Source organism: Mus caroli, unplaced genomic scaffold, assembly GCF_978045245.1.
Source record: "Mus caroli unplaced genomic scaffold, Mus_caroli_1 scaffold_1, whole genome shotgun sequence".
Lineage (NCBI taxonomy): Eukaryota > Metazoa > Chordata > Mammalia > Rodentia > Muridae > Mus > Mus caroli.
The window spans coordinates 143,053,742-143,076,798 of NW_028227256.1; the positions used below are offsets into that span (position 1 = coordinate 143,053,742).

At 38.1% G+C, this 23,057-nt stretch overlaps 1 long non-coding RNA gene across 1 annotated transcript in view; it reads right to left on the bottom strand.

Moving 5' to 3' along the window:
- Positions 1–19,340: 19,340 nt before the first annotated feature.
- Positions 19,341–23,057, bottom strand: part of LOC147006146 (uncharacterized) — a 122,354-nt gene continuing 118,637 nt past the window's right edge. Inside the window, exon 2 of the long non-coding RNA XR_015045456.1 lies at positions 19,341–19,389. This is a non-coding gene — a long non-coding RNA (uncharacterized LOC147006146). The remainder of the gene's footprint in view (positions 19,390–23,057) is intronic.

Sequence of the window (23,057 nt, forward strand, 5' to 3'; positions counted from 1 at the left end):
TTCTTTTTTTAATTAGATATTTTCTTTATTTACATTTCAAATGTTATCCCCTTTCCTAGTTTCCCCTCGGAAAATCCCCTATTCCCCACTCTCCCTCTCCCAGAGATCACCCTATAGTCTTTGCAAATGCCTGGATTATTTAGAGATGCCCATGGCACCCAGGTGGCTAAAAAAAATGTAAATGTTACTTAATGATATGTAACTTCATTTGGTGTCAAATGTTCACTTTGATATCCTATGTCTCCATTATTTAATCATTTCATATAGGTTATGTGTGTGTATGTGTGTTTATGTGTATTAGAAAGCTCCAAATGTAGTATGTTTCCCTCACTTATCTGTTAATTTCAATTCCATATTCCCCATTTTACCCCTATTGCCTCTATTGATCAAGATAATACCTACTCAACTCACTGAACATATAGAAGTCCAATTGGTACCTACTACAGCTTTCCTGTCTATGTCCTTGAGTGTTGGGTACAGGGAGATACTTTGCATGCTATATAGCTATCTGAAGAAAAATATATACAACAATAGATACAAGAAACCTTTGACCTACAAAGATGTCCTATGTGCAAGATATGTTGGGGCAATGGTAGCTCATAGCTTGTTGGACTAAACAAGAAAAATTCATGAGCTAGAACCCATACCTATGCTATTTTGACAACTAAAAAATGCGACAAGATTACCCAGGTACACAGAGTAAAATAAATACTAATATTATATCTAATATCTATGCATATATATTATATTATATTAATATATATATATATACATATATACATATATATGTGTGTATATATATGTATATATATACATATATATGTGTGTATATATGTATATATATATATAACATGAAAAACACAGAACCCAACCAATGCACATATGAGCTCACAGAGACTGAGGCAGCATACAACACATTTGAATTTGCACAAGTTCTGTCTTAGAGGTGGATACAAGCCCTTATACCTATCCCAGAAGCTACTTCCATATCAAAACAACTTGCATTGAAAATATAGTTTTCTCCAAGGGTATCTCATAGGGGAAACAAACTACTATTAAGGGTAGAATACATGACCATGTGTGTTTTAGTAGAGGAGGGGGGATAAGGAAACTTTGCTTTATCCCTACTACCTCAGTCATTTGACATCTGTTCCATAGGGAACAAAGGAGACTCAGAGAATCAAGAAGTCTTCTTGATCTGCATTCAATGTTCTCAGTCCAGGCCAGCAGAAAACTATACAGAGAAGTGAAGCTGCTTTTGAGAATAGGAAATATGAGCAGCCATAGCTTAGAGTTCTTCACTTGTATAATCCTCACAAGAACTGTTTTCACCACAGAAGATGAAACCAAATCAACTAACCAAACAAACAATAGCTTTGAACCTCATCAGCTCTGGCATGACTCCAATGTGTGACCTTCCTCCTCATCATGGCTAGCACTCACAGTCATTTGTTATACAGAATACCGAAACTATGGCAACATAATTCGCCTGGTGTTCTGATGGATGCTTGCTTTCAGACTCACACAGTAGTACAGTCTCAGATAGTAGATTTTTTTTTCTTCAAAATGGTGTCTGGTTATGTCATCACTATATAAAGCAAAAAAATTTTTTTTTCTTCTTTAGTTCTTATTTGCTACCCTAGAGAAATTACTGCCCTACAAAATGCTCCCACTGAAAACTACCCTGTTACTGGGACCACAGATCTTCTGTAGCCATAACATTGGGCTGACTATGTATTCATTCTTGGCTTTGTTGTCCAATTTACCCTTAAAATCAGGAATCGTGGGCAGTTTCCCATTATTCCCCATGCAACCTTTCATTCTCTCCTTGCTTATCACACACCCTGTTTCAATTTTTGTGTTTCCTGCTGCCATTCTCCCATGTAAAATATTGTAAGTTCCTTGTTAATCTCTCTCATCTACCAACTTCCCCAGAAATATAGTGCAATGCCAAAAACTGAGAATTTTGTATGTGTGTATTTCTTTAATTTCTCTGATCATGGTCAAATAACAGTATACAAAAACTAGCTGCCACAGTATTTAGTTTTTAATTGGCAGTGTATATATGCAACATATTACTGTAATTGATCTAGGGCTTGTCCCAGTAGCTTGGATGCTATCCAACCACATTCTCTATCACCTGACTTCTAGTGACAGAAAAGGAATCCAACTTTTTATTAGAATTTCTATTCAGAGTTGTTTATGTTTTGTTGGTGAACTGTTACTTTTATTATTTAATGGCATCCTTTATCCCTGATCATTTTTCTTCCTTTGAAGTTGTTCTGTGTGAAATTAATGTAATTACCTTTACTGTGCATTGCCTTAGATGAGTTTGTCATGGTGTAAGTTTCACCATCTGCTTCACTCTGACCTGAATATGATCTTTCCTGTAGAAAATATACATCTTAGGTTTATATATCTTCTTCGGAAATCTGTCTTTCAAATTAGACCTTTTATTACTTTACAAAAACTTATTGGTCTATTTTGAATGCACCCTGCTCCCTCATTCATTGTACCTGTTTTTAATTCTATTCCTACTTCCTATTTTCAGTTTCAAATTAAAATTTTAAGTTACTTCATTTTTATTCTTTCCTTAGGTGTTCAGTTAGTTACACTTTTAAGAAGTATTTATTAGTTTTCTTAGAATTTACAATGTTTTCATAGCCTGTTTTTAGTTAACTTTTATGTAATTTCACAGAGTAAAAACTTGATAATACTAGGACTCTAATTTATTTTTTGTCCCTTGGTTAATCATGTTATTCAATTTTATGTAATTTATAATATATTATACATACAATATATAATATATTATACATGTATTTATTAGATTATTAATGATTATATTTGAATATATTTTATTATATGGAAAAGACAGCAAATTTTATTAAGGTTTTTTAAAAAGGTTTTGGAAGGACACATTAGTAGATAAAGTACATTCTTGAAAAGATGAGGACATGGGCAGAAATTATGCCATATTCGTGATTTCTATTGCTATGGAGGACACTATGACCAGAGCAACTCGGTTTTTTTTCTGTTTGTTTTTTTGTGTTTTGTTTTTTTTTATGTAGGGAATATTATTCAAGTTTAAAGACTTTGTAATTTGAGATGGATGGAACTATTCAATTATTTTTTTCTGAAAGACTGACCGCCAAGACAGGTTCATAGGTGTCTATAGTTATCTTTATTATTATTATTATTACTGTTATTTTACATTTTTACATTCCAAATGTTGTCCCTGTTTTTCATTCTCCCTGCCACAAGCCCCCTACCACATCACCCTCCCCTTTGCCCCTAAGAGGTGCTCTGCCACCCACCCACCCACTCCCGCTTCACACCTTTAGTATCCCCCTTCTATATGACCAAATGCCTACCTTCCCATAGATGCTAGTTAAGGCAGTCCTCTCTTAAATATGTAGCAGGAACCATGTACTAACTCATATATACTGTTTGGTTGGTGGCTTAGTCCCTGGGAGACCTGAGAGGTGCAGTTAATTGACAGTGTTGTCCTTCCAGTGGGGTTGAAATACCCTATATCTGATAGAGGGTATATATCAAAATAGAAAAGGAACTCAAAAAATGAGGTACAGTACTAAAAAAAGAATTTTCAACTGAGGAATCTCAAATAGCTGATTAGTACCTAAAGAAATGTTCAAGATCTTTAGTCATCAGGAAAATGCAAATCAAAATGACCCTGAGATTTCACCTTATACCAATTAGAATGGCTAAGATCAAAAATTCAACTGACATATACTTATTCTGGTAAGGATGTGAAGAAAGAAGAACACTCCTCCACTACTAATGGGAAGGCAAGATGGTACAACCACTATGGAAATCAATCTGGTGGTTCTCCCGAAAGTTGGAAATACTGCTACCTGAAGACACAGCTATAACACTATTAGGCATATACCCAAAAGATGCTTCAACATATAACAAGGATACGGGCTCCAATGTGTTCATATCATCCATGTTTATAATAGCCAGAAGCTATAAACAACCGAGATGTCCTTCGACAGAAGAATGGATACAGAATATGTGGTACATTTACACAATGGAATACTACTCGGCTATTAAAACCAACGACTTCATGAATTTTACAGGCAAACAGATGAAGCTAGAAAATATCATCTTCAGTGAAGTAACCCAGAATCAAAAGGACATACATGATATACACTCACTAATAAGAGGATATTAGCCAAAAAGTTCACAATTCCCACAATACAACTCATAGACCATATGAAGCTTAACAAGAAGGAAGGCCAAAGTGTGAATGCTACAAAGCCACTTAGAAGGGGGAAGAAAATGATCAGGGTAGGCAGAGGGATGGAGGGTCCTGGGTTGGAGGAGGGAGGAGGAGGGAAAAGAGGGCAGGATCAGGTATGAAAAGAGACAGAAAGGAAGTCCAGAGGGCCAGGAGAATGAATAAAAATGTGTAGTATTATAGAGTGGCAACAGGAGGTAATATTAGAAAGTCTCAGATGCCAGGGATGCAAGAGGCTCCCTGTACACAGTATAGATGGCATTATCCAAAATACCCAACAGCAGGGAGATAGAACCTGGAGACCACTTCCAGTACATAGACATGGCCCTGAGTTGAGAGATGGGGCTATGAACCCATCTCAAAATTTTTAAGCCAGAATTGTTCATGTCCAAAGGAAATGAAAGAACAAAAAATGGAGCAGAGACTGAAGGAAAGGACATCCAGAGACCAGTCCACCTTGAAATCTATCCCATCTACAGACACCAAACCCAGATGCTATTGCTGATGCCAAGAAGTAGTTGCAGACAGGAACCTGGTATAGCTGTTCTCTGAGAGACTCTGACAGCACCTGACTAAGACAGATGCAGATACTCACAGTCAACCATTAAACTGAGCTTAGGGACCCCAATGGAAAAGTTAGGGGAAGGATGAAGGAGCTAAAGGGGGTTACAACCCCAGGGAAACTCTTATTGAGAAAAGCATTAATTAGGAATGGCTTACAGTTTCAAAGATTTTGTTTATTATTGTCATGCAGAGAACCATGGTGTAACATAGGTAGACATGGTACTGGAGAAGAAGCTAAGAGTTTTATATCCACATTGTAAGGCAAGAAGTAGAGAGTGAGACATTAGGTCAGGCTTGATTTGTCTTAGTCAGGGTTTCTATTCCTGCACAAACATCATGACCAAGAAGCAAGTTGGGGAGGAAAGGGTTTATTCGGCTTACACTTCCATGCTGCTGTTCATCACCAAAGGAACTCAGGACTGGAACTCAGACTGGTCAGGGAGCAGGAGCTGATACAGAGGCCATGGAGGGATGTTCTTTACTGGCTTGACATCTCAGACCCCAACCCTAGTGACACAATTCTTGCAACACAGCCATACTTACTCCAACAATGACATAACTCCTAATAGTTTCAATCCCTTTGTGTCTACAGGGGCCATTTTCATTCAGATCATCACTCCAATATAGCAGAACTGGTGATCTATAAGGTCGAGAGAAAACATGTCTAAAATTATAATAAAATAAGGTAGAAAACAATTGAACAGTCTTATAATCCACTCCTAATTTCTCTGTCTCTCTCTGTCTCTGTCTCTCTGTCTCTGTCTCTCTCTGTGTCACTCTGTCTGTCTCTCTCTGTGTCTCACTGTCTGTCTGTCTCTCTGTCTCTGTCTCTGTCTCTCTGTCTTTGTCTTTCTGTCTCTGTCTCTCTCTCTCTGTTTCTCTCTCTCTCTCTCTCCTCCCTCTCTCTCTCTCCATGTATGTGTGCATATGTGTGTGTGTATCTTTCTCACACACACACACACAAAAAAAAAACACACATATTTTTTTCTTAGTGGTAATTACTCTTCTTCTCTTTATTTTCTTAAACTTTCTGACCTGTTAAAATTTTCTTTTGTCCAATGAACATCCTTAATATTTCTTGCAAGGAATCTTTACTTGCATCAAATTAATTCAACTTTTATTTCTCTTAGAATGCATTTCTTTTATACTTTTGGAAGATAATTTCACATAATACTGAATTTGAAGCTTTGTTAAAATATTGAACATTTCACTCCATTCTTTGTTGCTTTATGGCTTCTTAGTGAAGCTGATTTTTATTCTTATCTCTGCTCTGCTATATTGTCTGATATCTTTTATTCTCTGGCTTCTTTCATTTTTTCTTCACACCTGGTGTTACATTTGATGAACTATACATATGTCACAGTGAAAGGTAGAGTCAGAAAAGATGGGTGATGTGCCTGACATGCTGGTGTCCGAGGTTTGGGTGTCATGCTAAAAGATTTAGAAAGTTCTTGTCAAATGATGTCTACTGTAGTGTATTTAGTCAATGAGACTTGGATTCTGTAAACATCATGCCTGGCACCTTGCTAAAGTTTGAGAAAAATAAAAAAGATTGTTTATTCTGGAAAGTCAATTGGCTTTACAAAGTGTTTTGGTGGAAGAAAGAAAGTAGAATTTTGAGAACAAACAAATATAATGTATCATTAATATGTAGATAACAGATATAATAAATAGTGAATTCCTCTTTTTCTTTCTCTGTCCATCCTCTACCTTCTCCTTGCCACCTTCTCCTTTCCTGCTTTAGTTGAGTTTCTTTTTTCCTTATACTTCCATGGGTGGGAAATTTTACTACAATGTGGCAAATTTGCAAAACAGTGAGGCAGCAATGGAAATCCAGGGATCTTAGTCCATGGTCGCTAGAGCTAAGTCACTATTTTTAAAAGATTAAGGCAGTGCTTGTCGGAAGCTGACTCAATTCTCATAAAAACCACTATTGTAAGAGTGTGCCTTCCCACCTGGATCTTGCCCAGTTTCCCTTCTTTCTTCCATATTATCCATTAAGACCATTACCACAGTTAAGACATGACTGGCACTATAAGCATAATCCTCCATATCTCTAAGCTAAATGATCTTCCCCCTCTAGTATTGCATGTTGCATATTTTATTGTAAAAACAAATAAAAGATATAGTAACATGGTTGCCCTTACAAATATTATCTAATGAAGCTAATAGTTGTATTTACTTTTGTTGGCTTATTGTAAAATTTTTAGACACATTCTTTATACACATGGAGGAAAAGAAATAGCTACTCTTATCTGGCTCTATTAACTGTAACACTATAATCCAATTATCACTGAGTTATAACAGCCCCAGAGAAATCTCACTTCCCTCTCATATTCAAATTAAGTTTTGAAATAGAGTGTTTATTTAAATCTATTTCTATAAGGCACTGCATCATTATTAAACATTGTAAAATGACCATGGAAATTTCATTAAGGTAGACCATTGCAATTTTTTCTATAAATTCCTACTGCTTGTTTAAAAATCAACTAATTTGTACTATTTTACTTTAGAATTTCTATGAATTATAATAATGCTTGCAAAATAAACATAATATATTGTTATAAACATAAAATGCTATGCATTTTAATTTAAAATAAAATAGTAAACCAAAAAATAATATTAGAAACAGTAATATCAAGCAATAATACACCAAGATCAAAAGAAAAATATTCAAGTACAGCAATGTGAAAAAAAATGTCTGCAAAACTATCATGAATTTGTTTGGTGTTAGTCATCTACTGTTGGGCATGGGCTTACCCCTATATTTGTTTAATATGTCTAATGTAAATGCTTCAAAGAAAATAAATTGTAGGCAGCCGCATGCCCAACAGATGGCGCTGACCTCTGGTACACTGCCCCGTAAACAACGCCATTGCGCAGTCACCAGCCTGAATCTGGTGCCAACCCCTCCCAAGCGGGTGTTACATATCAAAGGGGCCAACAGACTGACGAATCCCAGGAGGACACGTAGCTCTCCCCAGTGCTGGGGTGGATATAAGCAGTCATCCCGGGGTTTCCGGGGTTCCCTGTAGCATGGAGGTGTTCCTGAAATAAAGAAAGGCTGTTGAGAAGAATCCGTCCTTGTTACATTTTTTTCTTGCTAGACAAGGTGAGCGCAACAAAGTGGTGGCCCTACGGGGAACTAAGGAGCTTATGGATTCAGAACTCTTCAGCTGAGGAACGGCAGTACCTGTAAATCTCCCAAAATTGATCCCTGGTTAAAAGGAGGGATATGTTTCTCTTGCCTGTAGACCCAGTGTGGGTAGCTCTGAGTGTTTTTGTTTTGTTTTTTGTAATTTCTGGCCTCTGCTTTTGGGTGATAGGAGCAGTTAAGACAGGTCAGAAATTTTTTATGGAACAACAAGAAAGTATGTCAGAGAAAGATAGGAAACATATAAGAAAAAGAAAGAAAAGGGGCGAAAAAGAGAGAGAAAAGGAAAGGGAGGAAAGGAAAATTCAAAAGGAAAAGGAAATAATGAGAAAGGAAAGGAAATAGCAAAAGGATATCCCTCATTAAAAGACTTAACAATAAGTTCAGCAAGTTCTGACTCCAGTGACTCAGAGCTTGATAAAGATGAGGAAGCTGACCTAGAAGAGGAGGCAGCTGGGTATGAGAGGGATAGGTACGATCCAGATTGGTCATACAAAACCAATCTTTTTTTAAAACGGGGGATCGGCTGGCAAAGGAGTAAAATTGAAAGTGCCAACCACTCCACCTCTTAACCCTGAGTATACAGGAAAAAAGGAATCCACGAAAGCTGGTAAACAAGGTACCTCATTGTGCCCAGAGGTTTGGAAGGAAGCTGAACTGACTTTCCCTGTCTTCTTAGATGGCCAGGGACGACGGTATCATGAGCCAATAGATTTTAAAACTATTAAGCAACTGGCTGTGTCAGTCTGTACCTACAGGGTGAGTGCAGCTTTTGTAGTTGCACAGGTCGAGGCCCTTGCTAGATATTGCCTCACCCTAGGGGACTGGAATAATATTTCTCAGGCTTGTTTGTCATCCGGACAGTGTTTAGATTGGAAGTCCTTGTCCTATGAATATGCAAACAGTCAGGCAGCAGCAAATTTAGCCACAGGACAAGATCCTCAGAGACATTGGGATGCAGACATGCTTCTAGGTTTAGGACATTTTGCTTTAGATCAAACAAATTATCCTGAAGCAGTCTATGCCCAAATAAATGAGGTAGCTACCAAAGCATGGAAGGCATTGCCAAACAAAGGCACAATCTCAGGCAATCTTACGAAAATCTTGCAGGGTCCCACAGAATCATTTTCAGACTTTGCAGCACGCCTCATTGAAGCAGCCGCTAGAATTTTTGGAGACCCTGATATAGCTATGCCTTTGGTAAAACAGCTAGTGTATGAGCAATGCACTAAGGAGTATAGAGCAGCTATTACACCCTATAAACATAAAGGTTTAGAAGTTTGGATGAAGGTTTGCAGAGAACTAGGGGGCCCATTAATCAATGCAGGCCTGGCAGCAGCTGTGATACAATTGGGTAGATCTAATAATGATACTTGTTATAAATGTGGCCAGAGAGGACATTTTAGAAGACAATGCCCCGAAAATGAGAAAAGGACTCCATTAGATAAACCTAGACAGCCAGGAATATGCCATAAATGTAGAAAAGGAAAACATTGGGCTAATGAGTGCAGATCAACAAAGGGCATAGAAGGCCAACCATTAAAAGCAGGATATAGTAAGGACATAGAAGGCCGACCATTACAAGCAGGATATAATGGCACTAGGCCAAAAAGCAGACAGTGGGGCCCACGTTCCCAGAGCCCTCAAATATATGGGGCTCTTCAGAAAGACCAGACGAGACCTTGGCCATCTATCCATCATCCGAGAGACCCTGGAGAGCCACTACTGGCTCCGCAGGATTGGACATCCACTCCACCACCAGACTCGTATTAACCCCACAGATGGGGGTACAGCCCATAGATACAGATTTTAAAGGCCCCCTTCCCAAAGATACTGTAGGACTATTGCTTGGACATTCATCTTCTGCTTTAAAAGGATTACAAATTACCCCTGGAGTGATTGATCCAGATTATACGGGGGTTGTGAAAATCTTAGTGGCCTCCCCCAGTGGTATTTCAGCTATCTCTCCAGGAGATAGATTTGCTCAATTATTACTGTTGCCAAGTTTGAATAAACATTTTCCAGCAAATAATAAAATAAGAGGAGAGAGTGGACTAGGTTCTACAGGCTCTCGGTTCACTTTCTTATCAATGGAATTAAGAGATAGCCCCATGTTAACTTTGGAGGTTGAAGGATGATCCTTTCTGGGGTTGCTAGACACAGGTGCAGATCACAGTATTATCTCCATTCATGATTGGCCGCCAAAATGGCCTTAGAAAACATCATCTCAGACCCTCCGTGGTCTAGGTTATAAGACTGCTCCCCTTATAAGTGCCAAGGAATTGACTTGGAAACATGAGGAAGGTAAGTCAGGGAAATTTTTTCCTTATATTGTGGATATTCCTGTAACCCTATGGGGTAGGGATGTCTTAACGAAAATGGATCTTAGACTAACTAATGAGTATTCCCCACAGGCCCGAGAAATTATGTCTAGTATGGACTACACTCCAGGAAAAGGGTTAGTAAAGTCATTACAAGGCATGACTAGGTCAGTGCCTACAAAGTTCAAACAAGATAAAAAGGGATTGGGTTTTTCCTAGGGTCCATTGAGGGTGGTATTCCCATTACTTGGAAAACAGAGGAGCCTGTATGGGTTCCTCAATGGCCTCTTTCCTCTGAAAAATTAGTAGCTGCCAGAGAATTAATAGAGAAACAATTGAAATTAGGACATATTCAACCTTCCCAGTCACCTTGGAATACACCCATATCCGTGATTAAGAAAAAATCAGGCAAATGGAGGCTCCTGCCTGATCTTCCAGCCATTAATAATCAAATGCAGATTATGGGCCCCATACAGAGGGGTCTGCCCCTACTTTCTAGTTTGCCCAAAGAGTAGCCTATTATAATCATTGATATTAAAGATTGTTTTTTCTCTATTCCCCTTGCATTGTGTGATAGTGAGCGCTTTGCCTTTACTCTTCCTTCTATAAATAATGAAGAGCCTGATAAATGGTATCAATGGATAGTTTTACCTCAAGGGATGGCAAACAGTCCTACTATGTTTCAACTTTTTGTAGGAGAAGCCCTACAACCTGTCCGTGATGCATTCCCAAAATTAAGGATAGTACATTATATAGATGATGTCCTTCTTGCCTCAAAGAATAAAGAAAGTTTAGATGAAGCCTATATTAAGCTAGTAAAAGAATTAGAAATGAAACAATTATTTATAGCTCCTGATAAAGTTCAAATTGGAAATTTAGGAGAGTTCTTGGGTGCTCGAATTACTCCACATTTTATACATTTTATACATTTTATACATTTTATACATTGTATACATTTTATACCTCAAAAGATAGAATTACGTAAAGATCATTTAAAAACATTAAATGATTTCCAGAAATTGCTAGGTGATATAAATTGGATTCGTCCATATATGAGGCTATCAAATTTTGAATCAATCCCTCTTTTTGATATATTGAAGGGCGATCCACAGCTTTCGTCACCTCGTGCTCTCACCCCTGAGGCCCGAGTAGCATTAGAAAAGGTAGAAAGGTGTTTAGAAAAGGCCAAGCTGTATAGATGGAAAGAGGGAGAGGACATCCTCTTATGCATTATGAAGACATTCCATCAACCAACAGGAGTGTTGTGACAGTCAAGTCCTCTATTGTGGATTTATCCTCATGTATCTCCTAATAAGACCCTTGAATATTATCCCCTTGCTGTAGCTCAATTAGCAATTTTGGGCATTAAATCGTGTATTCAACATTTTGGAGCACCCCCTCAGAAAATCATTACACCTTATAATGCTAATCAAATACAGATTCTAAGTTCTTTGATAGATGATTGGGCTCTATTGTGTGTTTTGATTGGGAATTAGGTAATCATTATCCCAAAGATCCTTTGCTACAAATTTTTAGTGAACATCCAGTGATTTTCCCCAAAGTCACAGCATCTAAACCCATATTGGGTGCATTGGATATTTATACAGATGGTTCTAAAACAGGTGTTGGTGCCTATGTAGTTAATTATCAAAAACCCGTTCTTTTTCAATACAATCCTGGCACCCCACAACTTACTGAATGTGAAATTGTGTTGGAAGTATTCAAAGCTTTTAAGGAATCTTTTAATCTAGTCTCTGATTAGGCTTATGTAGTGCGTGCATTAGAAATTGCAGGACCAATTAGACCTACCAGCCCTGTGTGCACCATCTTATTAGAGTTACAAAAATTGATTTGGAAGAGAACACATAAATTCTTTATTCAACATATACGAGCTCACTCTACCTTCAGGTCCGATGGCAGAAAGAAATGCCTTAGTGGACGCTAACACTCGCATGGAATTTATTTTTCATGCCACCCCACTGGAGCTTGCAAAAGATTTTCATCGACTGTATCATGCTCCTGCTGCTACACTTCAGCAGAAATTTGATATCTCTCGAGCCTCAGCATGAGATGTGGTGTTACAATGTCCACAGTGTGTACAATTTCACCACCCTCCTCATGTTGGTATTGACCCTCGCGGATTGCTTCCTCTAAAACTGTGGCAAATGGATGTTACTCATGTCTCAGCATTTGGAAGATTAAAATATGTTCATGTTTCAATTGACACCTGTTCAGGTGTCATTTTTGCCTCCCCCATGTCAGGTGAGAAATCCTGCAACGTGGTTGGCCATTGCCTAGAAGCCTGGGCAGCTTGGGGAAGGCCAGATAGTTTAAAAACTGATAATGGCCCTGCATATACATCAAAATCATTTAAAACCTTTTGCAAAATAATGCAGGTTAGTCACTCTACTGGCCTTCCCTACAATCCACAGGGCCTAGGCATTGTGGAAAGAGCACATTGAACCTTAAAAGAACTCTTACAAAAACAAAAAGGGGGAATCGTCGATGGCCAGCTACCCAAAGAACAATTATCTTTAGCCCTCTTTACTTTAAATTTTTAAATTCTGGATGAACATCGTCATTCGGCTGCAGATAGGCATGCCATGACCTCGCCTATCCTTAAACAGGATGTCAAATGGAAAGATGTCCTGGCTGGAAAATGGTATGGCCCAGATCCCGTTATTTCGAGATCCAGGGAAGCTGTTTGTGTTTTTCCACAAAGTCAAGAACACCCGATTTGGGTACCAGAGAGGCTGACGCGAAAATTACTCCCCCTGACAGAGATATAGATTGTAATAGTTCCAGAAGGACATGTTTTTTAGCAGAATGTTGGCAGGGTATATTGCTGTGGTTGTGAAATTTCTCACCTTTGTGCCTATAGTAGATTTTGAAATGTTTGCCACCTATGCCCATTAGGTGCCCCTTGTATAAAGTTGTATAAACTAATTTCTCTCAGTCTCTTGAACAGATTCACCTCTTATCTGAGTAGGAAATTGGTCGGCTAAATTGGAGCAGTTGTCCAGAAAGCTGCTCCTCCAGATTGCCAAACTCAACAGCACTTGACTGGACCCCGTCACCTTGGGGGACTTCACCTCCTGGATCACCAATACCTTCTCATATTTTAAGGAGTGGGCGGGAATGTTGGCCTGGGGAGCAGTGGTCCTCCTGGGTTGTGTCTTTTGTATCTGGCTGTTGTGTTGATTCAAACGAGAGCACGCTCAGTATAAGGCAGTGGTGTACCAAGTATTGATGGCGATTAAAGAGGGCGTCTCCCCTGAAGTTTAGTTCATCTTTTGTAGAGTTCACCCTAGGTCATTTAGCAGTTACTGTCACACAGCACTGCAGTATTCAGAGACGGGCAACTTTCCTTATGCACAGACCAACCTAAGACACGGGGCCCAGTGGAGATAGGGTAACCCTAGGATGGGTAAGGCTGTGACATGAAAGGATCGACCTAAGACAGGAGCCGTGGCAGATGGACAGACTTGCCCAGACCTAGTCCAGCATCATATTATTAAACAAAAAAGGGGGAGATGTAGGCAGCCACACGCCCAAGAGATGGTGCCAACCTCCGGTATACCGGCCCTGTAAACAATGCCATTGCCAGCCCAAATCTGGCGCCAACCCCTCCCAAGTGGGTGTTACATATCAAAGTGCCAACAGACTGACAAATCCCAGGAGGACAAGTAGCTCTCCCCAGTGCTGGGGTGGATATAAGCAGTCCTCCCGGGGTTTCCGGGATTCCCCTGTACCATGGAGGTGTTCCTAAAATAAAGAAAGGCTGTTGAGAAGAATCCGACCGTGTTGTGTTTTTTCTTGCTGGACAAGGTGAGCACAACAATAAATTATTCTTTTCAAGTGTGTATCAACTGCAGAGAACTTCGTTATCAGGTAGTCTTCTACTGCTGGGCATGGGGCTTACCACTAAATATTGTTAACATGCCTAACGTGATTGCTTCAAAGAAAGTAAATTATTCTTTTAAAGTGTGTATCAATTGTGGGGAGCTTCTTCATTAGTGAAGTACCTATGTTCACACCCCCCTGTATACTCTTGGAGTTCATCTTTCCTGAACCAGCACTCGCTCTGTGTGTGCTGAAATGGTCTCTCTGAATTCTTATATGCACTGGTCCTGTTGTATTTGGAAGTAATTCATACCCTCTGGCTCTTACAGTGTTCCTGCTTCCTCTTTACAAAGTCCTACTGAGCCCAGAAGAGAGGGTTATATAAAGACATCTCATATATTAATTCTGTTTCAGTACATTTTGATTATCATAGAATTATATCACGTTTACCTTTCATTTTCCTTCCACCTCTTCCAAGGTACCCACCTCTCCAACTTCTTCTATATCTTCCCCAATCACTCAAATTAATAATCCCCTTTTTCTTTGATTATTATTGTGAAAATACACACATATGTAAATATATATGTATGTGCATATACAGTATAAATATAACCTGCCAAATCTCTTTTTTTATATATCATATAGGATGATAACTTATATTGTAAAACTAGACAATTTTTAATTTGTGTTATATTTTATGTATGCTATAGTCAGTGTATATAAAATAGTTTCATCTTGTGAAACAGAAATCTGAGAAAAATAAGAGACATAAATATGAAGGACTAGCAAGGAAAAGAGAGTGGATCATGCCATATGTCTTATACGAAGGTTTTCCTATGGGCTTCAAATTTAGTTGTCTCAGATATTCATCAGTCTATCAAAAGTTAGTTCTAAACCCTCTATAAGCTATGAGTATAATAGAAGCAGATTTCTGTAGTTTGGAAGGAGTCATATCTGAAGAAACCCTAGTCAGCAGAAGGTCATGTTGAACATTCTGCAGACAAGATGATATCAAGCCTGTAGCTGCCTTGGAAACCATCACTCAGCTGATTACAGCCTTATGCCATAGCTGTTTTGTCAACTACTTTTTATGGCTGCAAACTGTAGAAGCCTATAACAGCAGCATAACAGAGGACCTACTCTATTCTCTCTATGTGTAGGGTGCAGGTTTTAGAGTGCTTTTAATACAAACAACCCTCTAAATCCCTGAGGAGAAAAGTTTTCAATTCCAAAATTAAAAAAAACAAAAAAACAAAAACAAAAACAAAACCCCTTGTTTAAAATTCCATTTTCTCTGTGCAGGTGCTTGAGGTTTTACTTTATAACTTATGAATTGTATTCTCCTCTGCTAAGGATCCCAAAGTCTATCAAATGCTATTTGCTTTTCAATCTTTTCCCCCTATTCTAGACAAATAACTTTGAGCATCCTTTAGTTTCCCTGCACTCCTTTGCTGCTTCCAACATTTAATATAAGATTTTCCTATTCTCCAGGAGGAGCAAGGCATTTACTTATCCATTTTTATCAATCTATTTTTCAATGTGAAACCTGTAGAACTCTGTTCCAAAAGAAGCTTACCTCCTGCCTATATCTTGGTGGATAAAAAGCAAAGAGCTGGAAGAGGCAAGGGTTCTGACATCTTCTGAGACATTATCAACAGCCTAATGTTCTTGTATGCCGTACCTTGGAGAAGTTCTACCATCTCCGAATATGCCTGTAGGATAATGAAATTAACCTCTTCCATTGGTCCTGTGAAGGTTCTATGCCCCATTATAGAGGAATGTCAGGACCAGGAAGCAGGAGTGGTTATACTGGGGAGAAGGGGGAGGGGGACGGGGATAGGAGATTTTTTGAAGGGAAACTAGGAAAGGGGATAACATTTGAAATGTAAATAAAGAAAATATCTAATGAAAAGAAGAAATTAAAAAAAAAAGAAATAAGCCGCTTAAAACACCAGCTTTGGAGAACATTTTACACAAGAAATCTAGCATGGATTCAGTGGAAGAAATATTTGGAAAACAAGATCTGGGAAACTTAACTTCCTCCTCCTCCTCCTCCTCTTCTTCTTCTTCTTCTTCTTCTTCTTCTTCTTCTTCTTCTTCTTCTTCTTCTTCTTCTTCTTCTTCTTCTTCTTCTTCTTCTTTTTTGGTTTTTCGTTCAGGGTTTCTCTGTGTAGCCCTGGCTGTCCTGGCACTCACTTTGTAGACCAGGCTGGCCTTGAACTCAGAAACCCTCCTGCCTCTGCCTCCGGAGTGCTGGGATTAACTTCTTAATGACTGCTTTATTTCCTGTTATGATTTTCAGATCCCTGAGATGCACCATTCTCTAACATGTACGTACTTCACAGATCATAAGAATCTGCTCTGTGTTTTGAGTTCAAGAGAAAGATATTTTTGGTTAAATCTGTGCACTATTCACATTTTTTTTTTTTTTTAGAAATTAGATATCAATGTATATACGAGTTTCCAAAAATCTATCCTTGCACACAATAACTACCAACAGATTCTACCTTAGCAGCTTTTAGTGCTTCCATGTCTTGATCATTTGATTGTGGTGAATGATAATTTTGATGTGTACTTGAATTTGGTTTTCCAGAATTTTTTGAGTATTTTAGTCACAATATTCTTAAGCAAGATTGGTTTGAAATTCTCTTTCTTTGTTGGGTCTTTGTGTGATTTAGGTTACTGTGGCTTCATAGAATGGATAAGGTACTGTTCATTCTTTTTCTATTTCATAGACTAGTTTGAGGTATATGAGTCTTAACTCTTGTCTTTGAAGGTCTTATAGAATTCTTCACCAAAATCATCTGCTCCTGGGTTATTTAGGTTGGGAGGTTTTTAATGGTTTCTTCTGTTTTTTTTTTTTTTTGGGGGGGGGGTTATGGGACTGCTTACATTTTTTACCTGATCTTGATTTAACTTTGGTATGTGGTATCTATCTAGAAAAACATCCATTTCATTTAGATTTTCCAGTTGTGTCCAGTATAGATTTTTGTAGTAGGTTCTGACTGTATTTTGGAATTTCCTCAGATTCTGTTGTTATATCTCTCTTTTCATTTCTTATTTTGTTAATTTGGATACAGCCTCTGAGCCCTTTAATTAGTTTGGCTAAAGGTTTTTCTATCTTGTAGGTTTCCTCAAAAAAAAATCATCTCTTGGTTTTGTTGATTCTTTGTATCATTCTCTTTATTTCTACCTGGCTGATTTCAGCCCTGAGTTGGATTATTTCCTGGGTTCTACACCTCTTGAGTGTGTTTGCTTCTCTCTGTTCTAGAGTTTTCAGATGTGCTGCTAAGTTGCTTATATGGAATCTCTCCAGGATTCTCATGAAGGCATTTAGGGCTTTGAATTTTAACACTGCTTTCATTTTTTTCCCATGAGTTTGGGTATGATGTTTCTTCATTTTTGTTCTTTCTTCCTCCCTGAACAAGTTGTTATTAAACAGAGTTTAGTTTCTATGAATATGTGGGATTTCATTGTTTTTATTGTTATTGAAGTCTAATCTTAGTCCTTGGTGATGTGATAGAATGCATGGGATTATGTCAATCTTCTTGTATCAGTTAAGGCTTGTTTTATGTCACACTTTCAATTTCCAGATATTTCTATGAGGTATTGAGACAAAGGTGTATTCTTTTGCTTTTGGGGGTGAAATGTTCTCTAGATACATGTAAAATCCATTTGGTTCCTAACTTCTATTAGCTTCACTGTCTCTCTGTTTAGTTTCTGTTTCAATGACCTGTCCATTGGTAAGAGTGAAGTGTTGAAATCTCCCACTATTTTAGTGTGGCGTTCTTTGTGTGTGTGTTTTTTTTTTTTTTTTTTTTTGAGCTTACTTTTATGATTGTTTGATGGCCTTGCATTTGGGGCACACATATTCAGAATTGAGAGTTCCTCTTGGTGGAATTTTCCTTTGATGGATGTGAAGTGTCCTTCACCATCTCATTTGATAACTTTTTGTTGAAAGACTATTTTACTGGATATTAGAATGGCTACTCAAGCTTGTTTCATGGGACCATTTGCTTGAAAAACTTTTTTACATCCTTTTACTCTGAGGTAGTGGTGGTCTTTGTCACTGTAGTGTATTTCTTTATGCAGCAAAATGCTGGATGTTGCTTAAGTGTTCAGTTTTTTAGCCTGTGTGGGTTTTTTGGGGCAGTTGAGTCCATTGATGTTGAGAGACATTAAAGACAGATGATAGTTCATGCTATTTTTGTTGGTGGAGGTAGTAATGTATGTGTATGATTTTCTTCTTTTGGGCTTGTTGTGAAATGTTTAATTCCTTGTGTTTTCTTGAGTGTGGTTACCCTCCTTGTATTGAAATTTTCATTCCACTATTCTCTGTAGGGCTGGATTAGTAGAAAGTTATTGTTTAAATTTGGTTTCATCATGGAAGATCTTGGTATCTCCAACTGTGGTGATTGTGAGTTTTTCTGGGTATAGTATCCTGATCTGGCATTTTTCTTTTTAGGTCTGGATAGCATCTGTCCAGAATCTTCTGGCTTTTAGAGTCTCTGTTGAGAAATCCACTTTAATTCAGTTATGTCTGCCTTTATATGTTACTTGACCTTTTCCCCTTAAAGGTTTTAATATTCTTTCTTTGTTCTCTGCATTTAGTGTTTCGATTATTATGTGAAGAGAGGATATTCTTTTCTGATCCAATCTATTTGGTGTTCTATAGGCTTCCTGTACATTTATGGCCATCTATTTCTTTAGGTTAGGGAAGTTTTCTTCTATGTTTTGAAAATGTTTTCTGGCTCTTTGAGCTGGGATTCTTTGCCCTCCTCTTTTCCTATTATTCTTAGATTGGATTTTTTCATTATGTATTGAATTTCCTGGATATTTGAGTTAGGAGCTTCTTACACTTTGTATTTCTTTGACTGATGTGTCAATATTTTCTCTAGTATCTTCTATGCTTGAAATTCTCTGTTCTATCACTTGTATTCTGTTGGTAATGCTTGCTTGCATCTGTAACTCCTGATCGCTTTCCTAAGGTGTCCATCTCTTTGTGTTTTCTTTATCATTTCTATTTCCATTTTTAGTCTTTGGACCATTTTATTCAATTTCTTCACCTGCTTAATTGTATTTTTCTATATTTCTTTACGGGATCTTTTTTTTTTCTTTCCATTTAAAGTCTTCTACCTGTTTACCTGTGTTTTTCTGTATTTCTTTTTTTTTTTTTAATTAGGTATTTTCTTCATTTACATTTCTTTTTTTTTTTTTTTTTTTTTTTTTTTTTTTCCAGAGCTGAGGACCTAACCCATGGCCTTGCCCTTGCTAGGCAAGCCCTCTACCACTGAGCTAAATCCCCAACCCCTCATTTACATTTCAAATGCTATCCCAAAAGTCCTCCATACCCTCCCCACTCCACTCCCCTACCCACCCATTTCCACTTCTTGGCCCTGGCGTTCCCCTATACTGAAGCATATAAAGTTTGCAAGATCAAGGGGCCTCTCTTTCCAATGATGGCCATCTTCTGTATTTCTTTAAGAGTGTTTGCTATATCCTCCTTAAAGTCCTCAATCATCTTCATGAGATGGGGTTTTAAGTCATTATCTAGCTTTTCAGGCATGCTGAAAATATCCAGGGCTTGCTATGGTGAAAGAACTGGGTTCTCATGTTGTCATATTGCATTGGGTTCTGTTGCTTTCAGTCCTGCACTTGCCTCTGGCCAACTGGTTATCTCTGGTATTAACTATCCTAGGTGTTTTTGACTAGAACTGGCTTTCTTAGAGGCAACCAGTGCTGTCTCTACTCAGGGTTGGCCTCTTGTGTCTTTGGTTAGAGCAGGCCACCTGTGTCTCTGGTAACTGCAGACTTCCTTGAGACAGACAATCTGTGCCCCTAGTTACTGAGGACCTCCTGGGAGGCAGGAAGATTTTGATCCTGGTTATTTTGTGCTTTCTGGGAGGCAGACAGGCAGTAGGGTGTGAGGGGATGTCATTGCCGGAAGCAGGTGCAGCCACATGGGCCTAGATGGCGCCCTGGCCCACTGCCAGGCCCCTGTGAACCCCACATGTGTACTGTGAGCATGCATAGTGAAAAAGCATGTGGGCTGCCTGCCAGGCTGGACTGTTCCCCGTGATTCGGACCTGTCAGCCTATCTGTGACCAACAGTGCCTGCAACGTGTGTGATTCTGATTGGATGAGGTGGGGTGGAGCCAGATGAGGTCAGTGGGTTTGAGTATAGGAGGGTTGTTGTTGTTGTCCTTGCCTAAGTGGAGAGGTTGTTGTAAGAAAAGCTGCAAGAAGGAGTAAAAGAAGAAGCTGTTGCATGAACCCGACTTGGTGTCCCTGTCGTTCTTGTCTCTGCGGGTCGGAGACTGTGGCATGTCATCTTGACAGCTGATCTGGACTGGATGGAGGAGAATTGGATCAATAGAAAGGTGGAAAAAATACATAATAAAAATATTAAAAATAAAAAAATTAAAAAAAAGAAAGGTGGAGTTCCGAAGGGCAGGTTATCCCTGTGTCAGATGGGCTCTGTGTTTTTGTTTACTGTGGACCTCCTGGGAGGCACTCAGGCTATAGATTTGAGCAGGTACCTGGCTGCTGATTAGGTCGAGGTAGGAGACAGGCTGGAAGAAAGGTGGAGCTGCAGCATGGGGGTGTGGAGGTGTGGGAGATGGGTCCCAGGTCCACTGGGCCCAATCCCAGCTAGCATGTTATTTAGGTGAGATTCTCACCTGTGTCTTTGATTGCTGCAGACCTTTTGGCAGGCAAGCAGGCTGTAGGTGTGAATTGTAATCAAGATATGATAAATATTTTTCTGTTTTGTTTTGTGTTTTCTTTTTTTTTTTTTTCTTGGACTCTAGATATTCTTAGAAACAGAAAAATAATAAATAGCTTTCACTTGGAAACTTGCAAACATGCCAAATTGTCCACATCTAAAACTGACACAACAAAATACCCTTCAAATTTATTTACTCTTACTTATCAACATTTTTTTAAAAAAAGAGTCAATATTCATAATCTGCCAATATTGTTTCCTTCTAATCCTAATAAGCCATTGTCCTGTTATAATTTTATCTCTTTCATGAAACACTCTCTTCCTCCCTTCTGCCATTATCTTAGCTCATCTAGCTTTTATTATAAAGCACATGTCTTTAAACATAGTCCTTTACTTGCATATAATTATCACAGTGTAACATGCTTATTTTTTTAAATAAGTATTGGATTATGTCTTTTTCCTATTTATCAAACTTGCCAACATTTCTAAATTTCAGCTTACTCTCTTTTTTTCTGAAGTAAAATATTCCTAATATTTTTTGTTATTCACTTCCTGCTTGCTCCTCTCCCACTATTCTATTTGCCTGTCCTGTCAGGAGGAAAAGTGCCTTAGACACTGACGATCAATTTTGAAAAAAATGAATATTCCCAGCCAGAAAGGGTTCAGTCACTTTATCTGATGAAATTTTGTTCATTCCTGGAATGAATATATTTAAAGTTTAAGCCTTTAGAAGTGAGTTCAGTAAAGATAGCTAAAGAATGACTTCATTTTTAAAACACCACCTCAGCGTGACATGTCTCTAAGATGGAATACAATAATTTACCCCACTTATAACAAATGCAGTTTAAAGATATTCATCACTGTAAAGAACATTTTGAATATGTCCTTGTTTTGAAGAAATTCACTATATTTAGATTTAAATGTCTTACCTCAGACAAATTTAGAGGAAGCTCATAACCTGATTTAAAACAAATCTAATCATGGAGGAAGGAGAATCAGAATGACTTAGTTAATGTATATTTGGGAATTTGTTTAGATGAAACACTGAACCACATGTTAAGTGCCAGGTTAGAAAGAAATGCAAATTTCTGTGTGTGAGTACTTTATTGAAAAATCAAAGTTTTGATATGAAATATTATAATTGAATTGATTAATTTTAATCTGATTAATGTCTATGAAACACCTGTTGGCTTTATTACTCATTAATTTTCTTTTATTAGGAAAGATTGTTGTATTTTAAACAAAGAGAAATATGGCAATGGGAGATATAATTATTTCTCAGAGGAAACCTCAGAGGTTTTCACCAGAGGTAACACAAGTTTCAGAAGCTTGAGATTGGAGTATTAAAATGGACTCTTATAATTTGGTCACAAGACATCTATTTCCTTCCTCCATGAAGGTACACTGTGTAACTATTCAATGACTCCTCACCACTGTTAGCATTAATGAAAGAAATTTTAGGAAAGAGTCATTTGCAGAGAAAGCAAAATTAGCATTGAATGAAACTAATGACTATTCTTTGTTCCTTTCCATAAACTATTTTTTAAAACATTTATTTATTTTTCTTTTCACTAGAAGGGAGTGCTTTGCATGCATATATGTAAGTTCACCACCATATTTATGCAGTGTTGGTGGATGCTAAAAGATTGGATTCAATGCCAAAGGAGTTCGTTGTGTTGCCTACCAGTTCTCTTTTTGAGTTTGTTACTCCATGAGGTAGTTTTTCTAAAACAAATAAATTGCTTTCAGTTATACATGTTTTATTGAGGAAGAATCATACATACATAGACACAGCATACACACCCTTAATTCATTTCATTAAACAGTGGAAGAGGGTGTCCCAGAAAAGTTTTGGAAAAAAAAAATTAGGGTTTTACTGCTGTAAACAGATACCATAACCATGGCATGTCTTATAAGGACAACATTTAATTGGGGATGGCTTACAGGTTCAGAGGTTCAGTCCATTATTATCAAAGTAGGAACATAGCACTAAGTGGGAACATCTAGACTGGTATGGTGCACGCAGAGCTGTGAGCTCTACATCGTCATCTAAAGACTGCTAGCAGAATACTGGCTTCCAGGCAGCTAGGATGAGGGTCTTAAATCCCACATCCACAATAACATACCTACTACAATAAGGCCACACCTATTCCAACCAGACCACACCTTCTAATAGTACCACCCCCAGGACTG